Here is a 23,773-nt window from a genome sequence, read left to right on the forward strand (position 1 = left end):
CCATTATCCATTTCACTCATTGTTTCATAATTTTGGATGACTTCCATACTCATTTTAATGCATTTTCTACATTCCCAAGACATTTTTCAAAATTTCAAAAAAAAACAAGGGGTGTGACCCAGAATTTTTAATTTACGACTTTTTATTTATTATGCTATCTTCTTAAGAAAGATTGACCAGAGGGATGAAATATCATATGATTTCAGTCTTAAAATGTCAAGAAAAATATGGGAATGGCCATTTTTTCTATCTGGAAAGTGAATCCATCAAAAGTCAGAAATGTCATCAATGTGACGTCACCAAAACAGAAAAATGCAGTTTAAAACCTTTTCATTGACCATTATCTATTTCACTCATTGTTTCATCAGTTTGGATGGCTTTTGAGACCATTTTAAAGCCTATTCTGTCTTCCCAAGACACTTTTCAAAATTTAAAAAAAATACAAGGGGTGAGACCCAAACTTTTTAATTTATGCCTTTTTACTCTTTCTGCTGTCTTCTTAAGAATGATTGACCAGAGGGTTGAAATATCATATGATTTCAGTCTTAAAATTTTAAGAAATATATGGGAATGGCCATTTTTTCTATCTGGAAGTGAATCCATCAAAAGTCAGAAATGTCATCAATGTGACGTCACCAAAACAGAAAAATGCAGTTTAAAACCTTTTCATTGACCATTATCTATTTCACTCATTGTTTCATCAGTTTAGATGGCCTTTGAGACCATTTTAAAGCCTATTCTGTCTTCCCAAGACACTTTTCAGAATTTCAAAAAAATACAAGGGGTGAGACCCAAACTTTTTAATTTATGCCTTTTTACTCTTTCTGCTGTCTTCTTAAGAATGATTGACCAGAGGGTTGAAATATCATATGATTTCAGTCTTAAAATTTTAAGAAATATATGGGAATGGCCATTTTTTCTATCTGGAAGTGAATCCATCAAAAGTCAGAAACGTCATCAATGTGACGTCACCAAAACAGGAAAATGCAGTTTAACACCTTTTTGTTGACCATTATCTATTTCCCTCATTGTTTCATCAGTTTGGAGGGCTTTTGAGACCCTTTTAAAGCCTATTCTATCTTCCCAAGACAGTTTTCAAAATTTCAAAAAAATGCAAGGAATGAGACCCAAAATGTTTAATTTACGCCTTTTTATTCATTACGCTATCTTCTTAAGAATGATTGACCAGAGGGTAGAAATATCATATGAATTCAGTCTTAAAATTTCAAGAAAAATATGGGAATGGCCATTTTTTCTATCTGGAAGTGAATCCATCAAAAGTCAGAAACCTCATCAATGTGATGACACCAAACAGGAAAATGCAGTTTCAAACCTTTTCATTGACCATTATCCATTTCACTCATTGTTTCATTTTTCTGTTTTGGTGACGTCACATTGATGACATTTCTGACTTTTGATGGATTCACTTTCCAGATAGAAAAAATGGCCATTCCCATATTTTTCTTGACATTTTAAGACTGAAATCATATGATATTTCATCCCTCTGGTCAATCTTTCTTAAGAAGATAGCATAATGAATAAAAAGGCGTAAATTAAAAATTCTGGGTCACACCCCTTGTTTTTTTTTGAAATTTTGAAAAATGTCTTGGGAATGTAGAAAATGCATTAAAATGAGTATGGAAGTCATCCAAAATTATGAAACAATGAGTGAAATGGATAATGGTCAATGAAAAGGTTTGAAACTGCATTTTCCTGTTTGGTGTGGTCACATTGATGAGGTTTCTGACTTTTGATGGATTCACTTCCAGATAGAAAAAATGGCCATTCCCATATTTTTCTTGAAATTTTAAGACTGAAATCATATGATATTTCTACCCTCTGGTCAATCATTCTTAAGAAGATAGCGTAATGAATAAAAAGGCGTAAATTAAACATTTTGGGTCTCACCCCTTGCACTTTTGAAAATATGGGAATGGCCATTTTTTCTATCTGGAAGTGAATCCATCAAAAGTCAGAAACCTCATCAATGTGACGACACCAAACAGGAAAATGCAGTTTCAAACCTTTTCATTGACCATTATCCATTTCACTCATTGTTTCATAATTTTGGATGACTTCCATACTCATTTTAATGCATTTTCTACATTCCCAAGACATTTTTCAAAATTTCAAAAAAAAACAAGGGGTGTGACCCAGAATTTTTAATTTACGACTTTTTATTTATTATGCTATCTTCTTAAGAAAGATTGACCAGAGGGATGAAATATCATATGATTTCAGTCTTAAAATGTCAAGAAAAATATGGGAATGGCCATTTTTTCTATCTGGAAAGTGAATCCATCAAAAGTCAGAAATGTCATCAATGTGACGTCACCAAAACAGAAAAATGCAGTTTAAAACCTTTTCATTGACCATTATCTATTTCACTCATTGTTTCATCAGTTTGGATGGCTTTTGAGACCATTTTAAAGCCTATTCTGTCTTCCCAAGACACTTTTCAGAATTTCAAAAAAATACAAGGGGTGAGACCCAAACTTTTTAATTTATGCCTTTTTACTCTTTCTGCTGTCTTCTTAAGAATGATTGACCAGAGGGTTGAAATATCATATGATTTCAGTCTTAAAATTTTAAGAAATATATGGGAATGGCCATTTTTTCTATCTGGAAGTGAATCCATCAAACTTCAGAAACGTCATCAATGTGACGTCACCAAAACAGGAAAATGCAGTTTAAACCTTTTCATTGACCATTATCTATTTCACTCATTGTTTCATCAGTTTGGATGGCTTTTGAGACCATTTTAAAGCCTATTCTGTCTTCCCAAGACACTTTTCAAAATTTCAAAAAAATACAAGGGGTGAGACCCAAACTTTTTAATTTATGCCTTTTTACTCTTTCTGCTGTCTTCTTAAGAATGATTGACCAGAGGGTTGAAATATCATATGATTTCAGTCTTAAAATTTTAAGAAATATATGGGAATGGCCATTTTTTCTATCTGGAAAGTGAATCCATCAAAAGTCAGAAATGTCATCAATGTGACGTCACCAAAACAGAAAAATGCAGTTTAAAACCTTTTCATTGACCATTATCTATTTCACTCATTGTTTCATCAGTTTGGATGGCTTTTGAGACCATTTTAAAGCCTATTCTGTCTTCCCAAGACACTTTTCAAAATTTCAAAAAAATACAAGGGGTGAGACCCAAACTTTTTAATTTATGCCTTTTTACTCTTTCTGCTGTCTTCTTAAGAATGATTGACCAGAGGGTTGAAATATCATATGATTTCAGTCTTAAAATTTTAAGAAATATATGGGAATGGCCATTTTTTCTATCTGGAAGTGAATCCATCAAAAGTCAGAAATGTCATCAATGTGACGTCACCAAAACAGGAAAATGCAGTTTAAAACCTTTTCATTGACCATTATCTATTTCACTCATTGTTTCATCAGTTTGGATGGCTTTTGAGACCATTTTAAAGCCTATTCTGTCTTCCCAAGACACTTTTCAAAATTTCAAAAAAATACAAGGGGTGAGACCCAAACTTTTTAATTTATGCCTTTTTACTCTTTCTGCTGTCTTCTTAAGAATGATTGACCAGAGGGTTGAAATATAATATGATTTCAGTCTTAAAATTTCAAGAAAAATATGGGAATGGCCATTTTTTCTATCTGGAAGTGAATCCATCAAAAGTCAGAAACCTCATCAATGTGACGACACCAAACAGGAAAATGCAGTTTCAAACCTTTTCATTGACCATTATCCATTTCACTCATTGTTTCATTTTTCTGTTTTGGTGACGTCACATTGATGACATTTCTGACTTTTGATGGATTCACTTTCCAGATAGAAAAAAGTCATCCAAAATTATGAAACAATGAGTGAAATGGATAATGGTCAATGAAAAGGTTTGAAACTGCATTTTCCTGTTTGGTGTGGTCACATTGATGAGGTTTCTGACTTTTGATGGATTCACTTCCAGATAGAAAAAATGGCCATTCCCATATTTTTCTTGAAATTTTAAGACTGAAATCATATGATATTTCTACCCTCTGGTCAATCATTCTTAAGAAGATAGCGTAATGAATAAAAAGGCGTAAATTAAACATTTTGGGTCTCACCCCTTGCACTTTTGAAAATATGGGAATGGCCATTTTTTCTATCTGGAAGTGAATCCATCAAAAGTCAGAAACCTCATCAATGTGACGACACCAAACAGGAAAATGCAGTTTCAAACCTTTTCATTGACCATTATCCATTTCACTCATTGTTTCATAATTTTGGATGACTTCCATACTCATTTTAATGCATTTTCTACATTCCCAAGACATTTTTCAAAATTTCAAAAAAAAACAAGGGGTGTGACCCAGAATTTTTAATTTACGACTTTTTATTCATTATGCTATCTTCTTAAGAAAGATTGACCAGAGGGATGAAATATCATATGATTTCAGTCTTAAAATGTCAAGAAAAATATGGGAATGGCCATTTTTTCTATCTGGAAAGTGAATCCATCAAAAGTCAGAAATGTCATCAATGTGACGTCACCAAAACAGAAAAATGCAGTTTAAAACCTTTTCATTGACCATTATCTATTTCACTCATTGTTTCATCAGTTTAGATGGCTTTTGAGACCATTTTAAAGCCTATTCTGTCTTCCCAAGACACTTTTCAAAATTTCAAAAAAATACAAGGGGTGAGACCCAAACTTTTTAATTTATGCCTTTTTACTCTTTCTGCTGTCTTCTTAAGAATGATTGACCAGAGGGTTGAAATATCATATGATTTCAGTCTTAAAATTTTAAGAAATATATGGGAATGGCCATTTTTTCTATCTGGAAGTGAATCCATCAAAAGTCAGAAATGTCATCAATGTGACGTCACCAAAACAGGAAAATGCAGTTTAAAACCTTTTCATTGACCATTATCTATTTCACTCATTGTTTCATCAGTTTGGATGGCTTTTGAGACCATTTTAAAGCCTATTCTGTCTTCCCAAGACACTTTTCAAAATTTCAAAAAAATACAAGGGGTGAGACCCAAACTTTTTAATTTATGCCTTTTTACTCTTTCTGCTGTCTTCTTAAGAATGATTGACCAGAGGGTTGAAATATCATATGATTTCAGTCTTAAAATTTCAAGAAAAATATGGGAATGGCCATTTTTTCTATCTGGAAGTGAATCCATCAAAAGTCAGAAACCTCATCAATGTGACGACACCAAACAGGAAAATGCAGTTTCAAACCTTTTCATTGACCATTATCCATTTCACTCATTGTTTCATTTTTCTGTTTTGGTGACGTCACATTGATGACATTTCTGACTTTTGATGGATTCACTTTCCAGATAGAAAAAAGTCATCCAAAATTATGAAACAATGAGTGAAATGGATAATGGTCAATGAAAAGGTTTGAAACTGCATTTTCCTGTTTGGTGTGGTCACATTGATGAGGTTTCTGACTTTTGATGGATTCACTTCCAGATAGAAAAAATGGCCATTCCCATATTTTTCTTGAAATTTTAAGACTGAAATCATATGATATTTCTACCCTCTGGTCAATCATTCTTAAGAAGATAGCGTAATGAATAAAAAGGCGTAAATTAAACATTTTGGGTCTCACCCCTTGCACTTTTGAAAATATGGGAATGGCCATTTTTTCTATCTGGAAGTGAATCCATCAAAAGTCAGAAACCTCATCAATGTGACGACACCAAACAGGAAAATGCAGTTTCAAACCTTTTCATTGACCATTATCCATTTCACTCATTGTTTCATAATTTTGGATGACTTCCATACTCATTTTAATGCATTTTCTACATTCCCAAGACATTTTTCAAAATTTCAAAAAAAAACAAGGGGTGTGACCCAGAATTTTTAATTTACGACTTTTTATTCATTATGCTATCTTCTTAAGAAAGATTGACCAGAGGGATGAAATATCATATGATTTCAGTCTTAAAATGTCAAGAAAAATATGGGAATGGCCATTTTTTCTATCTGGAAAGTGAATCCATCAAAAGTCAGAAATGTCATCAATGTGACGTCACCAAAACAGAAAAATGCAGTTTAAAACCTTTTCATTGACCATTATCTATTTCACTCATTGTTTCATCAGTTTAGATGGCTTTTGAGACCATTTTAAAGCCTATTCTGTCTTCCCAAGACACTTTTCAAAATTTCAAAAAAATACAAGGGGTGAGACCCAAACTTTTTAATTTATGCCTTTTTACTCTTTCTGCTGTCTTCTTAAGAATGATTGACCAGAGGGTTGAAATATCATATGATTTCAGTCTTAAAATTTTAAGAAATATATGGGAATGGCCATTTTTTCTATCTGGAAGTGAATCCATCAAAAGTCAGAAACGTCATCAATGTGACGTCACCAAAACAGGAAAATGCAGTTTAACACCTTTTTGTTGACCATTATCTATTTCCCTCATTGTTTCATCAGTTTGGAGGGCTTTTGAGACCCTTTTAAAGCCTATTCTATCTTCCCAAGACAGTTTTCAAAATTTCAAAAAAATGCAAGGAATGAGACCCAAAATGTTTAATTTACGCCTTTTTATTCATTACGCTATCTTCTTAAGAATGATTGACCAGAGGGTAGAAATATCATATGATTTCAGTCTTAAAATTTCAAGAAAAATATGGGAATGGCCATTTTTTCTATCTGGAAGTGAATCCATCAAAAGTCAGAAACCTCATCAATGTGACCACACCAAACAGGAAAATGCAGTTTCAAACCTTTTCATTGACCATTATCCATTTCACTCATTGTTTCATTTTTCTGTTTTGGTGACGTCACATTGATGACATTTCTGACTTTTGATGGATTCACTTTCCAGATAGAAAAAATGGCCATTCCCATATTTTTCTTGACATTTTAAGACTGAAATCATATGATATTTCATCCCTCTGGTCAATCTTTCTTAAGAAGATAGCATAATGAATAAAAAGGCGTAAATTAAAAATTCTGGGTCACACCCCTTGTTTTTTTTTTGAAATTTTGAAAAATGTCTTGGGAATGTAGAAAATGCATTAAAATGAGTATGGAAGTCATCCAAAATTATGAAACAATGAGTGAAATGGATAATGGTCAATGAAAAGGTTTGAAACTGCATTTTCCTGTTTGGTGTGGTCACATTGATGAGGTTTCTGACTTTTGATGGATTCACTTCCAGATAGAAAAAATGGCCATTCCCATATTTTTCTTGAAATTTTAAGACTGAAATCATATGATATTTCTACCCTCTGGTCAATCATTCTTAAGAAGATAGCGTAATGAATAAAAAGGCGTAAATTAAACATTTTGGGTCTCACCCCTTGCACTTTTGAAAATATGGGAATGGCCATTTTTTCTATCTGGAAGTGAATCCATCAAAAGTCAGAAACCTCATCAATGTGACGACACCAAACAGGAAAATGCAGTTTCAAACCTTTTCATTGACCATTATCCATTTCACTCATTGTTTCATAATTTTGGATGACTTCCATACTCATTTTAATGCATTTTCTACATTCCCAAGACATTTTTCAAAATTTCAAAAAAAAACAAGGGGTGTGACCCAGAATTTTTAATTTACGACTTTTTATTTATTATGCTATCTTCTTAAGAAAGATTGACCAGAGGGATGAAATATCATATGATTTCAGTCTTAAAATGTCAAGAAAAATATGGGAATGGCCATTTTTTCTATCTGGAAAGTGAATCCATCAAAAGTCAGAAATGTCATCAATGTGACGTCACCAAAACAGAAAAATGCAGTTTAAAACCTTTTCATTGACCATTATCTATTTCACTCATTGTTTCATCAGTTTGGATGGCTTTTGAGACCATTTTAAAGCCTATTCTGTCTTCCCAAGACACTTTTCAAAATTTCAAAAAAATACAAGGGGTGAGACCCAAACTTTTTAATTTATGCCTTTTTACTCTTTCTGCTGTCTTCTTAAGAATGATTGACCAGAGGGTTGAAATATCATATGATTTCAGTCTTAAAATTTTAAGAAATATATGGGAATGGCCATTTTTTCTATCTGGAAAGTGAATCCATCAAAAGTCAGAAATGTCATCAATGTGACGTCACCAAAACAGAAAAATGCAGTTTAAAACCTTTTCATTGACCATTATCTATTTCACTCATTGTTTCATCAGTTTGGATGGCTTTTGAGACCATTTTAAAGCCTATTCTGTCTTCCCAAGACACTTTTCAAAATTTCAAAAAAATACAAGGGGTGAGACCCAAACTTTTTAATTTATGCCTTTTTACTCTTTCTGCTGTCTTCTTAAGAATGATTGACCAGAGGGTTGAAATATCATATGATTTCAGTCTTAAAATTTTAAGAAATATATGGGAATGGCCATTTTTTCTATCTGGAAGTGAATCCATCAAAAGTCAGAAATGTCATCAATGTGACGTCACCAAAACAGGAAAATGCAGTTTAAAACCTTTTCATTGACCATTATCTATTTCACTCATTGTTTCATCAGTTTGGATGGCTTTTGAGACCATTTTAAAGCCTATTCTGTCTTCCCAAGACACTTTTCAAAATTTCAAAAAAATACAAGGGGTGAGACCCAAACTTTTTAATTTATGCCTTTTTACTCTTTCTGCTGTCTTCTTAAGAATGATTGACCAGAGGGTTGAAATATCATATGATTTCAGTCTTAAAATTTCAAGAAAAATATGGGAATGGCCATTTTTTCTATCTGGAAGTGAATCCATCAAAAGTCAGAAACCTCATCAATGTGACGACACCAAACAGGAAAATGCAGTTTCAAACCTTTTCATTGACCATTATCCATTTCACTCATTGTTTCATTTTTCTGTTTTGGTGACGTCACATTGATGACATTTCTGACTTTTGATGGATTCACTTTCCAGATAGAAAAAATGGCCATTCCCATATTTTTCTTGACATTTTAAGACTGAAATCATATGATATTTCATCCCTCTGGTCAATCTTTCTTAAGAAGATAGCATAATGAATAAAAAGGCGTAAATTAAAAATTCTGGGTCACACCCCTTGTTTTTTTTTTGAAATTTTGAAAAATGTCTTGGGAATGTAGAAAATGCATTAAAATGAGTATGGAAGTCATCCAAAATTATGAAACAATGAGTGAAATGGATAATGGTCAATGAAAAGGTTTGAAACTGCATTTTCCTGTTTGGTGTGGTCACATTGATGAGGTTTCTGACTTTTGATGGATTCACTTCCAGATAGAAAAAATGGCCATTCCCATATTTTTCTTGAAATTTTAAGACTGAAATCATATGATATTTCTACCCTCTGGTCAATCATTCTTAAGAAGATAGCGTAATGAATAAAAAGGCGTAAATTAAACATTTTGGGTCTCACCCCTTGCACTTTTGAAAATATGGGAATGGCCATTTTTTCTATCTGGAAGTGAATCCATCAAAAGTCAGAAACCTCATCAATGTGACGACACCAAACAGGAAAATGCAGTTTCAAACCTTTTCATTGACCATTATCCATTTCACTCATTGTTTCATAATTTTGGATGACTTCCATACTCATTTTAATGCATTTTCTACATTCCCAAGACATTTTTCAAAATTTCAAAAAAAAACAAGGGGTGTGACCCAGAATTTTTAATTTACGACTTTTTATTCATTATGCTATCTTCTTAAGAAAGATTGACCAGAGGGATGAAATATCATATGATTTCAGTCTTAAAATGTCAAGAAAAATATGGGAATGGCCATTTTTTCTATCTGGAAAGTGAATCCATCAAAAGTCAGAAATGTCATCAATGTGACGTCACCAAAACAGAAAAATGCAGTTTAAAACCTTTTCATTGACCATTATCTATTTCACTCATTGTTTCATCAGTTTAGATGGCTTTTGAGACCATTTTAAAGCCTATTCTGTCTTCCCAAGACACTTTTCAAAATTTCAAAAAAATACAAGGGGTGAGACCCAAACTTTTTAATTTATGCCTTTTTACTCTTTCTGCTGTCTTCTTAAGAATGATTGACCAGAGGGTTGAAATATCATATGATTTCAGTCTTAAAATTTTAAGAAATATATGGGAATGGCCATTTTTTCTATCTGGAAGTGAATCCATCAAAAGTCAGAAACGTCATCAATGTGACGTCACCAAAACAGGAAAATGCAGTTTAACACCTTTTTGTTGACCATTATCTATTTCCCTCATTGTTTCATCAGTTTGGAGGGCTTTTGAGACCCTTTTAAAGCCTATTCTATCTTCCCAAGACAGTTTTCAAAATTTCAAAAAAATGCAAGGAATGAGACCCAAAATGTTTAATTTACGCCTTTTTATTCATTACGCTATCTTCTTAAGAATGATTGACCAGAGGGTAGAAATATCATATGATTTCAGTCTTAAAATTTCAAGAAAAATATGGGAATGGCCATTTTTTCTATCTGGAAGTGAATCCATCAAAAGTCAGAAACCTCATCAATGTGACGACACCAAACAGGAAAATGCAGTTTCAAACCTTTTCATTGACCATTATCCATTTCACTCATTGTTTCATTTTTCTGTTTTGGTGACGTCACATTGATGACATTTCTGACTTTTGATGGATTCACTTTCCAGATAGAAAAAATGGCCATTCCCATATTTTTCTTGACATTTTAAGACTGAAATCATATGATATTTCATCCCTCTGGTCAATCTTTCTTAAGAAGATAGCATAATGAATAAAAAGGCGTAAATTAAAAATTCTGGGTCACACCCCTTGTTTTTTTTTTGAAATTTTGAAAAATGTCTTGGGAATGTAGAAAATGCATTAAAATTAGTATGGAAGTCATCCAAAATTATGAAACAATGAGTGAAATGGATAATGGTCAATGAAAAGGTTTGAAACTGCATTTTCCTGTTTGGTGTGGTCACATTGATGAGGTTTCTGACTTTTGATGGATTCACTTCCAGATAGAAAAAATGGCCATTCCCATATTTTTCTTGAAATTTTAAGACTGAAATCATATGATATTTCTACCCTCTGGTCAATCATTCTTAAGAAGATAGCGTAATGAATAAAAAGGCGTAAATTAAACATTTTGGGTCTCACCCCTTGCACTTTTGAAAATATGGGAATGGCCATTTTTTCTATCTGGAAGTGAATCCATCAAAAGTCAGAAACCTCATCAATGTGACGACACCAAACAGGAAAATGCAGTTTCAAACCTTTTCATTGACCATTATCCATTTCACTCATTGTTTCATAATTTTGGATGACTTCCATACTCATTTTAATGCATTTTCTACATTCCCAAGACATTTTTCAAAATTTCAAAAAAAAACAAGGGGTGTGACCCAGAATTTTTAATTTACGACTTTTTATTCATTATGCTATCTTCTTAAGAAAGATTGACCAGAGGGATGAAATATCATATGATTTCAGTCTTAAAATGTCAAGAAAAATATGGGAATGGCCATTTTTTCTATCTGGAAAGTGAATCCATCAAAAGTCAGAAATGTCATCAATGTGACGTCACCAAAACAGAAAAATGCAGTTTAAAACCTTTTCATTGACCATTATCTATTTCACTCATTGTTTCATCAGTTTAGATGGCTTTTGAGACCATTTTAAAGCCTATTCTGTCTTCCCAAGACACTTTTCAAAATTTCAAAAAAATACAAGGGGTGAGACCCAAACTTTTTAATTTATGCCTTTTTACTCTTTCTGCTGTCTTCTTAAGAATGATTGACCAGAGGGTTGAAATATCATATGATTTCAGTCTTAAAATTTTAAGAAATATATGGGAATGGCCATTTTTTCTATCTGGAAGTGAATCCATCAAAAGTCAGAAATGTCATCAATGTGACGTCACCAAAACAGGAAAATGCAGTTTAAAACCTTTTCATTGACCATTATCTATTTCACTCATTGTTTCATCAGTTTGGATGGCTTTTGAGACCATTTTAAAGCCTATTCTGTCTTCCCAAGACACTTTTCAAAATTTCAAAAAAATACAAGGGGTGAGACCCAAACTTTTTAATTTATGCCTTTTTACTCTTTCTGCTGTCTTCTTAAGAATGATTGACCAGAGGGTTGAAATATCATATGATTTCAGTCTTAAAATTTCAAGAAAAATATGGGATTGGCCATTTTTTCTATCTGGAAGTGAATCCATCAAAAGTCAGAAACCTCATCAATGTGACGACACCAAACAGGAAAATGCAGTTTCAAACCTTTTCATTGACCATTATCCATTTCACTCATTGTTTCATTTTTCTGTTTTGGTGACGTCACATTGATGACATTTCTGACTTTTGATGGATTCACTTTCCAGATAGAAAAAAGTCATCCAAAATTATGAAACAATGAGTGAAATGGATAATGGTCAATGAAAAGGTTTGAAACTGCATTTTCCTGTTTGGTGTGGTCACATTGATGAGGTTTCTGACTTTTGATGGATTCACTTCCAGATAGAAAAAATGGCCATTCCCATATTTTTCTTGAAATTTTAAGACTGAAATCATATGATATTTCTACCCTCTGGTCAATCATTCTTAAGAAGATAGCGTAATGAATAAAAAGGCGTAAATTAAACATTTTGGGTCTCACCCCTTGCACTTTTGAAAATATGGGAATGGCCATTTTTTCTATCTGGAAGTGAATCCATCAAAAGTCAGAAACCTCATCAATGTGACGACACCAAACAGGAAAATGCAGTTTCAAACCTTTTCATTGACCATTATCCATTTCACTCATTGTTTCATAATTTTGGATGACTTCCATACTCATTTTAATGCATTTTCTACATTCCCAAGACATTTTTCAAAATTTCAAAAAAAAACAAGGGGTGTGACCCAGAATTTTTAATTTACGACTTTTTATTCATTATGCTATCTTCTTAAGAAAGATTGACCAGAGGGATGAAATATCATATGATTTCAGTCTTAAAATGTCAAGAAAAATATGGGAATGGCCATTTTTTCTATCTGGAAAGTGAATCCATCAAAAGTCAGAAATGTCATCAATGTGACGTCACCAAAACAGAAAAATGCAGTTTAAAACCTTTTCATTGACCATTATCTATTTCACTCATTGTTTCATCAGTTTAGATGGCTTTTGAGACCATTTTAAAGCCTATTCTGTCTTCCCAAGACACTTTTCAAAATTTCAAAAAAATACAAGGGGTGAGACCCAAACTTTTTAATTTATGCCTTTTTACTCTTTCTGCTGTCTTCTTAAGAATGATTGACCAGAGGGTTGAAATATCATATGATTTCAGTCTTAAAATTTTAAGAAATATATGGGAATGGCCATTTTTTCTATCTGGAAGTGAATCCATCAAAAGTCAGAAACGTCATCAATGTGACGTCACCAAAACAGGAAAATGCAGTTTAACACCTTTTTGTTGACCATTATCTATTTCCCTCATTGTTTCATCAGTTTGGAGGGCTTTTGAGACCCTTTTAAAGCCTATTCTATCTTCCCAAGACAGTTTTCAAAATTTCAAAAAAATGCAAGGAATGAGACCCAAAATGTTTAATTTACGCCTTTTTATTCATTACGCTATCTTCTTAAGAATGATTGACCAGAGGGTAGAAATATCATATGATTTCAGTCTTAAAATTTCAAGAAAAATATGGGAATGGCCATTTTTTCTATCTGGAAGTGAATCCATCAAAAGTCAGAAACCTCATCAATGTGACCACACCAAACAGGAAAATGCAGTTTCAAACCTTTTCATTGACCATTATCCATTTCACTCATTGTTTCATTTTTCTGTTTTGGTGACGTCACATTGATGACATTTCTGACTTTTGATGGATTCACTTTCCAGATAGAAAAAATGGCCATTCCCATATTTTTCTTGACATTTTAAGACTGAAATCATATGATATTTCATCCCTCTGGTCAATCTTTCTTAAGAAGATAGCATAATGAATAAAAAGGCGTAAATTAAAAATTCTGGGTCACACCCCTTGTTTTTTTTTTTAAATTTTGAAAAATGTCTTGGGAATGTAGAAAATGCATTAAAATGAGTATGGAAGTCATCCAAAATTATGAAACAATGAGTGAAATGGATAATGGTCAATGAAAAGGTTTGAAACTGCATTTTCCTGTTTGGTGTGGTCACATTGATGAGGTTTCTGACTTTTGATGGATTCACTTCCAGATAGAAAAAATGGCCATTCCCATATTTTTCTTGAAATTTTAAGACTGAAATCATATGATATTTCTACCCTCTGGTCAATCATTCTTAAGAAGATAGCGTAATGAATAAAAAGGCGTAAATTAAACATTTTGGGTCTCACCCCTTGCACTTTTGAAAATATGGGAATGGCCATTTTTTCTATCTGGAAGTGAATCCATCAAAAGTCAGAAACCTCATCAATGTGACGACACCAAACAGGAAAATGCAGTTTCAAACCTTTTCATTGACCATTATCCATTTCACTCATTGTTTCATAATTTTGGATGACTTCCATACTCATTTTAATGCATTTTCTACATTCCCAAGACATTTTTCAAAATTTCAAAAAAAAACAAGGGGTGTGACCCAGAATTTTTAATTTACGACTTTTTATTTATTATGCTATCTTCTTAAGAAAGATTGACCAGAGGGATGAAATATCATATGATTTCAGTCTTAAAATGTCAAGAAAAATATGGGAATGGCCATTTTTTCTATCTGGAAAGTGAATCCATCAAAAGTCAGAAATGTCATCAATGTGACGTCACCAAAACAGAAAAATGCAGTTTAAAACCTTTTCATTGACCATTATCTATTTCACTCATTGTTTCATCAGTTTGGATGGCTTTTGAGACCATTTTAAAGCCTATTCTGTCTTCCCAAGACACTTTTCAAAATTTCAAAAAAATACAAGGGGTGAGACCCAAACTTTTTAATTTATGCCTTTTTACTCTTTCTGCTGTCTTCTTAAGAATGATTGACCAGAGGGTTGAAATATCATATGATTTCAGTCTTAAAATTTTAAGAAATATATGGGAATGGCCATTTTTTCTATCTGGAAAGTGAATCCATCAAAAGTCAGAAATGTCATCAATGTGACGTCACCAAAACAGAAAAATGCAGTTTAAAACCTTTTCATTGACCATTATCTATTTCACTCATTGTTTCATCAGTTTGGATGGCTTTTGAGACCATTTTAAAGCCTATTCTGTCTTCCCAAGACACTTTTCAAAATTTCAAAAAAATACAAGGGGTGAGACCCAAACTTTTTAATTTATGCCTTTTTACTCTTTCTGCTGTCTTCTTAAGAATGATTGACCAGAGGGTTGAAATATCATATGATTTCAGTCTTAAAATTTTAAGAAATATATGGGAATGGCCATTTTTTCTATCTGGAAGTGAATCCATCAAAAGTCAGAAATGTCATCAATGTGACGTCACCAAAACAGGAAAATGCAGTTTAAAACCTTTTCATTGACCATTATCTATTTCACTCATTGTTTCATCAGTTTGGATGGCTTTTGAGACCATTTTAAAGCCTATTCTGTCTTCCCAAGACACTTTTCAAAATTTCAAAAAAATACAAGGGGTGAGACCCAAACTTTTTAATTTATGCCTTTTTACTCTTTCTGCTGTCTTCTTAAGAATGATTGACCAGAGGGTTGAAATATCATATGATTTCAGTCTTAAAATTTCAAGAAAAATATGGGAATGGCCATTTTTTCTATCTGGAAGTGAATCCATCAAAAGTCAGAAACCTCATCAATGTGACGACACCAAACAGGAAAATGCAGTTTCAAACCTTTTCATTGACCATTATCCATTTCACTCATTGTTTCATTTTTCTGTTTTGGTGACGTCACATTGATGACATTTCTGACTTTTGATGGATTCACTTTCCAGATAGAAAAAATGGCCATTCCCATATTTTTCTTGACATTTTAAGACTGAAATCATATGATATTTCATCCCTCTGGTCAATCTTTCTTAAGAAGATAGCATAATGAATAAAAAGGCGTAAATTAAAAATTCTGGGTCACACCCCTTGTTTTTTTTTTGAAATTTTGAAAAATGTCTTGGGAATGTAGAAAATGCATTAAAATGAGTATGGAAGTCATCCAAAATTATGAAACAATGAGTGAAATGGATAATGGTCAATGAAAAGGTTTGAAACTGCATTTTCCTGTTTGGTGTGGTCACATTGATGAGGTTTCTGACTTTTGATGGATTCACTTCCAGATAGAAAAAATGGCCATTCCCATATTTTTCTTGAAATTTTAAGACTGAAATCATATGATATTTCTACCCTCTGGTCAATCATTCTTAAGAAGATAGCGTAATGAATAAAAAGGCGTAAATTAAACATTTTGGGTCTCACCCCTTGCACTTTTGAAAATATGGGAATGGCCATTTTTTCTATCTGGAAGTGAATCCATCAAAAGTCAGAAACCTCATCAATGTGATGACACCAAACAGGAAAATGCAGTTTCAAACCTTTTCATTGACCATTATCCATTTCACTCATTGTTTCATAATTTTGGATGACTTCCATACTCATTTTAATGCATTTTCTACATTCCCAAGACATTTTTCAAAATTTCAAAAAAAAACAAGGGGTGTGACCCAGAATTTTTAATTTACGACTTTTTATTCATTATGCTATCTTCTTAAGAAAGATTGACCAGAGGGATGAAATATCATATGATTTCAGTCTTAAAATGTCAAGAAAAATATGGGAATGGCCATTTTTTCTATCTGGAAAGTGAATCCATCAAAAGTCAGAAATGTCATCAATGTGACGTCACCAAAACAGAAAAATGCAGTTTAAAACCTTTTCATTGACCATTATCTATTTCACTCATTGTTTCATCAGTTTAGATGGCTTTTGAGACCATTTTAAAGCCTATTCTGTCTTCCCAAGACACTTTTCAAAATTTCAAAAAAATACAAGGGGTGAGACCCAAACTTTTTAATTTATGCCTTTTTACTCTTTCTGCTGTCTTCTTAAGAATGATTGACCAGAGGGTTGAAATATCATATGATTTCAGTCTTAAAATTTTAAGAAATATATGGGAATGGCCATTTTTTCTATCTGGAAGTGAATCCATCAAAAGTCAGAAACGTCATCAATGTGACGTCACCAAAACAGGAAAATGCAGTTTAACACCTTTTTGTTGACCATTATCTATTTCCCTCATTGTTTCATCAGTTTGGAGGGCTTTTGAGACCCTTTTAAAGCCTATTCTATCTTCCCAAGACAGTTTTCAAAATTTCAAAAAAATGCAAGGAATGAGACCCAAAATGTTTAATTTACGCCTTTTTATTCATTACGCTATCTTCTTAAGAATGATTGACCAGAGGGTAGAAATATCATATGATTTCAGTCTTAAAATTTCAAGAAAAATATGGGAATGGCCATTTTTTCTATCTGGAAGTGAATCCATCAAAAGTCAGAAACCTCATCAATGTGACGACACCAAACAGGAAAATGCAGTTTCAAACCTTTTCATTGACCATTATCCATTTCACTCATTGTTTCATTTTTCTGTTTTGGTGACGTCACATTGATGACATTTCTGACTTTTGATGGATTCACTTTCCAGATAGAAAAAATGGCCATTCCCATATTTTTCTTGACATTTTAAGACTGAAATCATATGATATTTCATCCCTCTGGTCAATCTTTCTTACGAAGATAGCATAATGAATAAAAAGGCGTAAATTAAAAATTCTGGGTCACACCCCTTGTTTTTTTTTTGAAATTTTGAAAAATGTCTTGGGAATGTAGAAAATGCATTAAAATTAGTATGGAAGTCATCCAAAATTATGAAACAATGAGTGAAATGGATAATGGTCAATGAAAAGGTTTGAAACTGCATTTTCCTGTTTGGTGTGGTCACATTGATGAGGTTTCTGACTTTTGATGGATTCACTTCCAGATAGAAAAAATGGCCATTCCCATATTTTTCTTGAAATTTTAAGACTGAAATCATATGATATTTCTACCCTCTGGTCAATCATTCTTAAGAAGATAGCGTAATGAATAAAAAGGCGTAAATTAAACATTTTGGGTCTCACCCCTTGCACTTTTGAAAATATGGGAATGGCCATTTTTTCTATCTGGAAGTGAATCCATCAAAAGTCAGAAACCTCATCAATGTGACGACACCAAACAGGAAAATGCAGTTTCAAACCTTTTCATTGACCATTATCCATTTCACTCATTGTTTCATAATTTTGGATGACTTCCATACTCATTTTAATGCATTTTCTACATTCCCAAGACATTTTTCAAAATTTCAAAAAAAAACAAGGGGTGTGACCCAGAATTTTTAATTTACGACTTTTCATTTATTATGCTATCTTCTTAAGAAAGATTGACCAGAGGGATGAAATATCATATGATTTCAGTCTTAAAATGTCAAGAAAAATATGGGAATGGCCATTTTTTCTATCTGGAAAGTGAATCCATCAAAAGTCAGAAATGTCATCAATGTGACGTCACCAAAACAGAAAAATGCAGTTTAAAACCTTTTCATTGACCATTATCTATTTCACTCATTGTTTCATCAGTTTGGATGGCTTTTGAGACCATTTTAAAGCCTATTCTGTCTTCCCAAGACACTTTTCAAAATTTCAAAAAAATACAAGGGGTGAGACCCAAACTTTTTAATTTATGCCTTTTTACTCTTTCTGCTGTCTTCTTAAGAATGATTGACCAGAGGGTTGAAATATCATATGATTTCAGTCTTAAAATTTTAAGAAATATATGGGAATGGCCATTTTTTCTATCTGGAAGTGAATCCATCAAAAGTCAGAAATGTCATCAATGTGACGTCACCAAAACAGAAAAATGCAGTTTAAAACCTTTTCATTGACCATTATCTATTTCACTCATTGTTTCATCAGTTTAGATGGCTTTTGAGACCATTTTAAAGCCTATTCTGTCTTCCCAAGACACTTTTCAGAATTTCAAAAAAATACAAGGGGTGAGACCCAAACTTTTTAATTTATGCCTTTTTACTCTTTCTGCTGTCTTCTTAAGAATGATTGACCAGAGGGTTGAAATATCATATGATTTCAGTCTTAAAATTTTAAGAAATATATGGGAATGGCCATTTTTTCTATCTGGAAGTGAATCCATCAAACTTCAGAAACGTCATCAATGTGACGTCACCAAAACAGGAAAATGCAGTTTAAACCTTTTCATTGACCATTATCTATTTCACTCATTGTTTCATCAGTTTGGATGGCTTTTGAGACCATTTTAAAGCCTATTCTGTCTTCCCAAGACACTTTTCAAAATTTCAAAAAAATACAAGGGGTGAGACCCAAACTTTTTAATTTATGCCTTTTTACTCTTTCTGCTGTCTTCTTAAGAATGATTGACCAGAGGGTTGAAATATCATATGATTTCAGTCTTAAAATTTTAAGAAATATATGGGAATGGCCATTTTTTCTATCTGGAAGTGAATCCATCAAAAGTCAGAAACGTCATCAATGTGACATCACCAAAACAGGAAAATGCAGTTTAAAACCTTTTCATTGACCATTATCTATTTCACTCATTGTTTCATCAGTTTGGATGGCTTTTGAGACCATTTTAAAGCCTATTCTGTCTTCCCAAGACACTTTTCAAAATTTCAAAAAAATACAAGGGGTGAGACCCAAACTTTTTAATTTATGCCTTTTTACTCTTTCTGCTGTCTTCTTAAGAATGATTGACCAGAGGGTTGAAATATCATATGATTTCAGTCTTAAAATTTTAAGAAATATATGGGAATGGCCATTTTTTCTATCTGGAAGTGAATCCATCAAAAGTCAGAAATGTCATCAATGTGACGTCACCAAAACAGGAAAATGCAGTTTAAAACCTTTTCATTGACCATTATCTATTTCACTCATTGTTTCATCAGTTTGGATGGCTTTTGAGACCATTTTAAAGCCTATTCTGTCTTCCCAAGACACTTTTCAAAATTTCAAAAAAATACAAGGGGTGAGACCCAAACTTTTTAATTTATGCCTTTTTACTCTTTCTCCTGTCTTCTTAAGAATGATTGACCAGAGGGTTGAAATATCATATGATTTCAGTCTTAAAATTTTAAGAAATATATGGGAATGGCCATTTTTTCTATCTGGAAGTGAATCCATCAAAAGTCAGAAACGTCATCAATGTGACGTCACCAAAACAGGAAAATGCAGTTTAAAACCTTTTCATTGACCATTATCTATTTCACTCATTGTTTCATCAGTTTGGATGGCTTTTGAGACCATTTTAAAGCCTATTCTGTCTTCCCAAGACACTTTTCAAAATTTCAAAAAAATACAAGGGGTGAGACCCAAACTTTTTAATTTATGCCTTTTTACTCTTTCTGCTGTCTTCTTAAGAATGATTGACCAGAGGGATGAAATATCATATGATTTCAGTCTTAAAATGTCAAGAAAAATATGGGAATGGCCATTTTTTCTATCTGGAAAGTGAATCCATCAAAAGTCAGAAATGTCATCAATGTGACGTCACCAAAACAGAAAAATGCAGTTTAAAACCTTTTCATTGACCATTATCTATTTCACTCATTGTTTCATCAGTTTGGATGGCTTTTGAGACCATTTTAAAGCCTATTCTGTCTTCCCAAGACACTTTTCAAAATTTCAAAAAAATACAAGGGGTGAGACCCAAACTTTTTAATTTATGCCTTTTTACTCTTTCTGCTGTCTTCTTAAGAATGATTGACCAGAGGGTTGAAATATCATATGATTTCAGTCTTAAAATTTTAAGAAATATATGGGAATGGCCATTTTTTCTATCTGGAAGTGAATCCAACAAAAGTCAGAAATGTCATCAATGTGACGTCACCAAAACAGAAAAATGCAGTTTAAAACCTTTTCATTGACCATTATCTATTTCACTCATTGTTTCATCAGTTTAGATGGCTTTTGAGACCATTTTAAAGCCTATTCTGTCTTCCCAAGACACTTTTCAGAATTTCAAAAAAATACAAGGGTTGAGACCCAAACTTTTTAATTTATGCCTTTTTACTCTTTCTGCTGTCTTCTTAAGAATGATTGACCAGAGGGTTGAAATATCATATGATTTCAGTCTTAAAATTTTAAGAAATATATGGGAATGGCCATTTTTTCTATCTGGAAGTGAATCCATCAAAAGTCAGAAACGTCATCAATGTGACGTCACCAAAACAGGAAAATGCAGTTTAAAACCTTTTCATTGACCATTATCTATTTCACTCATTGTTTCATCAGTTTGGATGGCTTTTGAGACCATTTTAAAGCCTATTCTGTCTTCCCAAGACACTTTTCAAAATTTCAAAAAAATACAAGGGGTGAGACCCAAACTTTTTAATTTATGCCTTTTTACTCTTTCTCCTGTCTTCTTAAGAATGATTGACCAGAGGGTTGAAATATCATATGATTTCAGTCTTAAAATTTTAAGAAATATATGGGAATGGCCATTTTTTCTATCTGGAAGTGAATCCATCAAAAGTCAGAAACGTCATCAATGTGACGTCACCAAAACAGGAAAATGCAGTTTAAAACCTTTTCATTGACCATTATCTATTTCACTCATTGTTTCATCAGTTTGGATGGCTTTTGAGACCATTTTAAAGCCTATTCTGTCTTCCCAAGACACTTTTCAAAATTTCAAAAAAATACAAGGGGTGAGACCCAAACTTTTTAATTTATGCCTTTTTACTCTTTCTGCTGTCTTCTTAAGAATGATTGACCAGAGGGTTGAAATATCATATGATTTCAGTCTTAAAATTTTAAGAAATATATGGGAATGGCCATTTTTTCTATCTGGAAGTGAATCCATCAAAAGTCAGAAACGTCATCAATGTGACGTCACCAAAACAGGAAAATGCAGTTTAACACCTTTTCGTTGACCATTATCTATTTCCCTCATTGTTTCATCAGTTTGGAGGGCTTTTGAGACCCTTTTAAAGCCTATTCTATCTTCCCAAGACAGTTTTCAAAATTTCAAAAAAATGCAAGGAATGAGACCCAAAATGTTTAATTTACGCCTTTTTATTCATTACGCTATCTTCTTAAGAATGATTGACCAGAGGGTAGAAATATCATATGATTTCAGTCTTAAAATTTCAAGAAAAATATGGGAATGGCCATTTTTTCTATCTGGAAGTGAATCCATCAAAAGTCAGAAACCTCATCAATGTGACGACACCAAACAGGAAAATGTAGTTTCAAACCTTTTCATTGACCATTATCCATTTCACTCATTGTTTCATAATTTTGGATGACTTCCATACTCATTTTAATGCATTTTCTACATTCCCAAGACATTTTTCAAAATTTCAGAAAAAAACAAGGGGTGTGACCCAGAATTTTTAATTTACGCCTTTTTATTCATTATGCTATCTTCTTAAGAAAGATTGACCAGAGGGATGAAATATCATATGATTTCAGTCTTAAAATGTAAAGAAAAATATGGGAATGGCCATTTTTTCTATCTGGAAAGTGAATCCATCAAAAGTCAGAAATGTCATCAATGTGACGTCACCAAAACAGAAAAATGCAGTTTAAAACCTTTTCATTGACCATTACCTATTTCACTCACTGTTTCATCAGTTTGGATGGCTTTTGAGACCAGTTTAAAGCCTATTCTGTCTTCCCAAGACACTTTTCAAAATTTCAAAAAAATACAAGGGGTGAGACCCAAACTTTTTAATTTATGCCTTTTTACTCTTTCTGCTGTCTTCTTAAGAATGATTGACCAGAGGGTTGAAATATCATATGATTTCAGTCTTAAAATTTTAAGAAATATATGGGAATGGCCATTTTTTCTATCTGGAAGTGAATCCATCAAAAGTCAGAAATGTCATCAATGTGACGTCACCAAAACAGAAAAATGCAGTTTAAAACCTTTTCATTGACCATTATCTATTTCACTCATTGTTTCATCAGTTTAGATGGCTTTTGAGACCATTTTAAAGCCTATTCTGTCTTCCCAAGACACTTTTCAGAATTTCAAAAAAATACAAGGGGTGAGACCCAAACTTTTTAATTTATGCCTTTTTACTCTTTCTGCTGTCTTCTTAAGAATGATTGACCAGAGGGTTGAAATATCATATGATTTCAGTCTTAAAATTTTAAGAAATATATGGGAATGGCCATTTTTTCTATCTGGAAGTGAATCCATCAAACTTCAGAAACGTCATCAATGTGACGTCACCAAAACAGGAAAATGCAGTTTAAACCTTTTCATTGACCATTATCTATTTCACTCATTGTTTCATCAGTTTGGATGGCTTTTGAGACCATTTTAAAGCCTATTCTGTCTTCCCAAGACACTTTTCAAAATTTCAAAAAAATACAAGGGGTGAGACCCAAACTTTTTAATTTATGCCTTTTTACTCTTTCTGCTGTCTTCTTAAGAATGATTGACCAGAGGGTTGAAATATCATATGATTTCAGTCTTAAAATTTTAAGAAATATATGGGAATGGCCATTTTTTCTATCTGGAAGTGAATCCATCAAAAGTCAGAAACGTCATCAATGTGACGTCACCAAAACAGGAAAATGCAGTTTAAAACCTTTTCATTGACCATTATCTATTTCACTCATTGTTTCATCAGTTTGGATGGCTTTTGAGACCATTTTAAAGCCTATTCTGTCTTCCCAAGACACTTTTCAAAATTTCAAAAAAATACAAGGGGTGAGACCCAAACTTTTTAATTTATGCCTTTTTACTCTTTCTGCTGTCTTCTTAAGAATGATTGACCAGAGGGTTGAAATATCATATGATTTCAGTCTTAAAATTTTAAGAAATATATGGGAATGGCCATTTTTTCTATCTGGAAGTGAATCCATCAAAAGTCAGAAATGTCATCAATGTGACGTCACCAAAACAGGAAAATGCA

This window comes from Lithobates pipiens, unplaced genomic scaffold (genome assembly GCF_037356315.1).
Source record: "Lithobates pipiens isolate NorthernLeopardFrog02 unplaced genomic scaffold, aLitPip1_a1.2 Scaffold_16, whole genome shotgun sequence".
NCBI classification, from domain to species: Eukaryota; Metazoa; Chordata; class Amphibia; order Anura; family Ranidae; genus Lithobates; species Lithobates pipiens.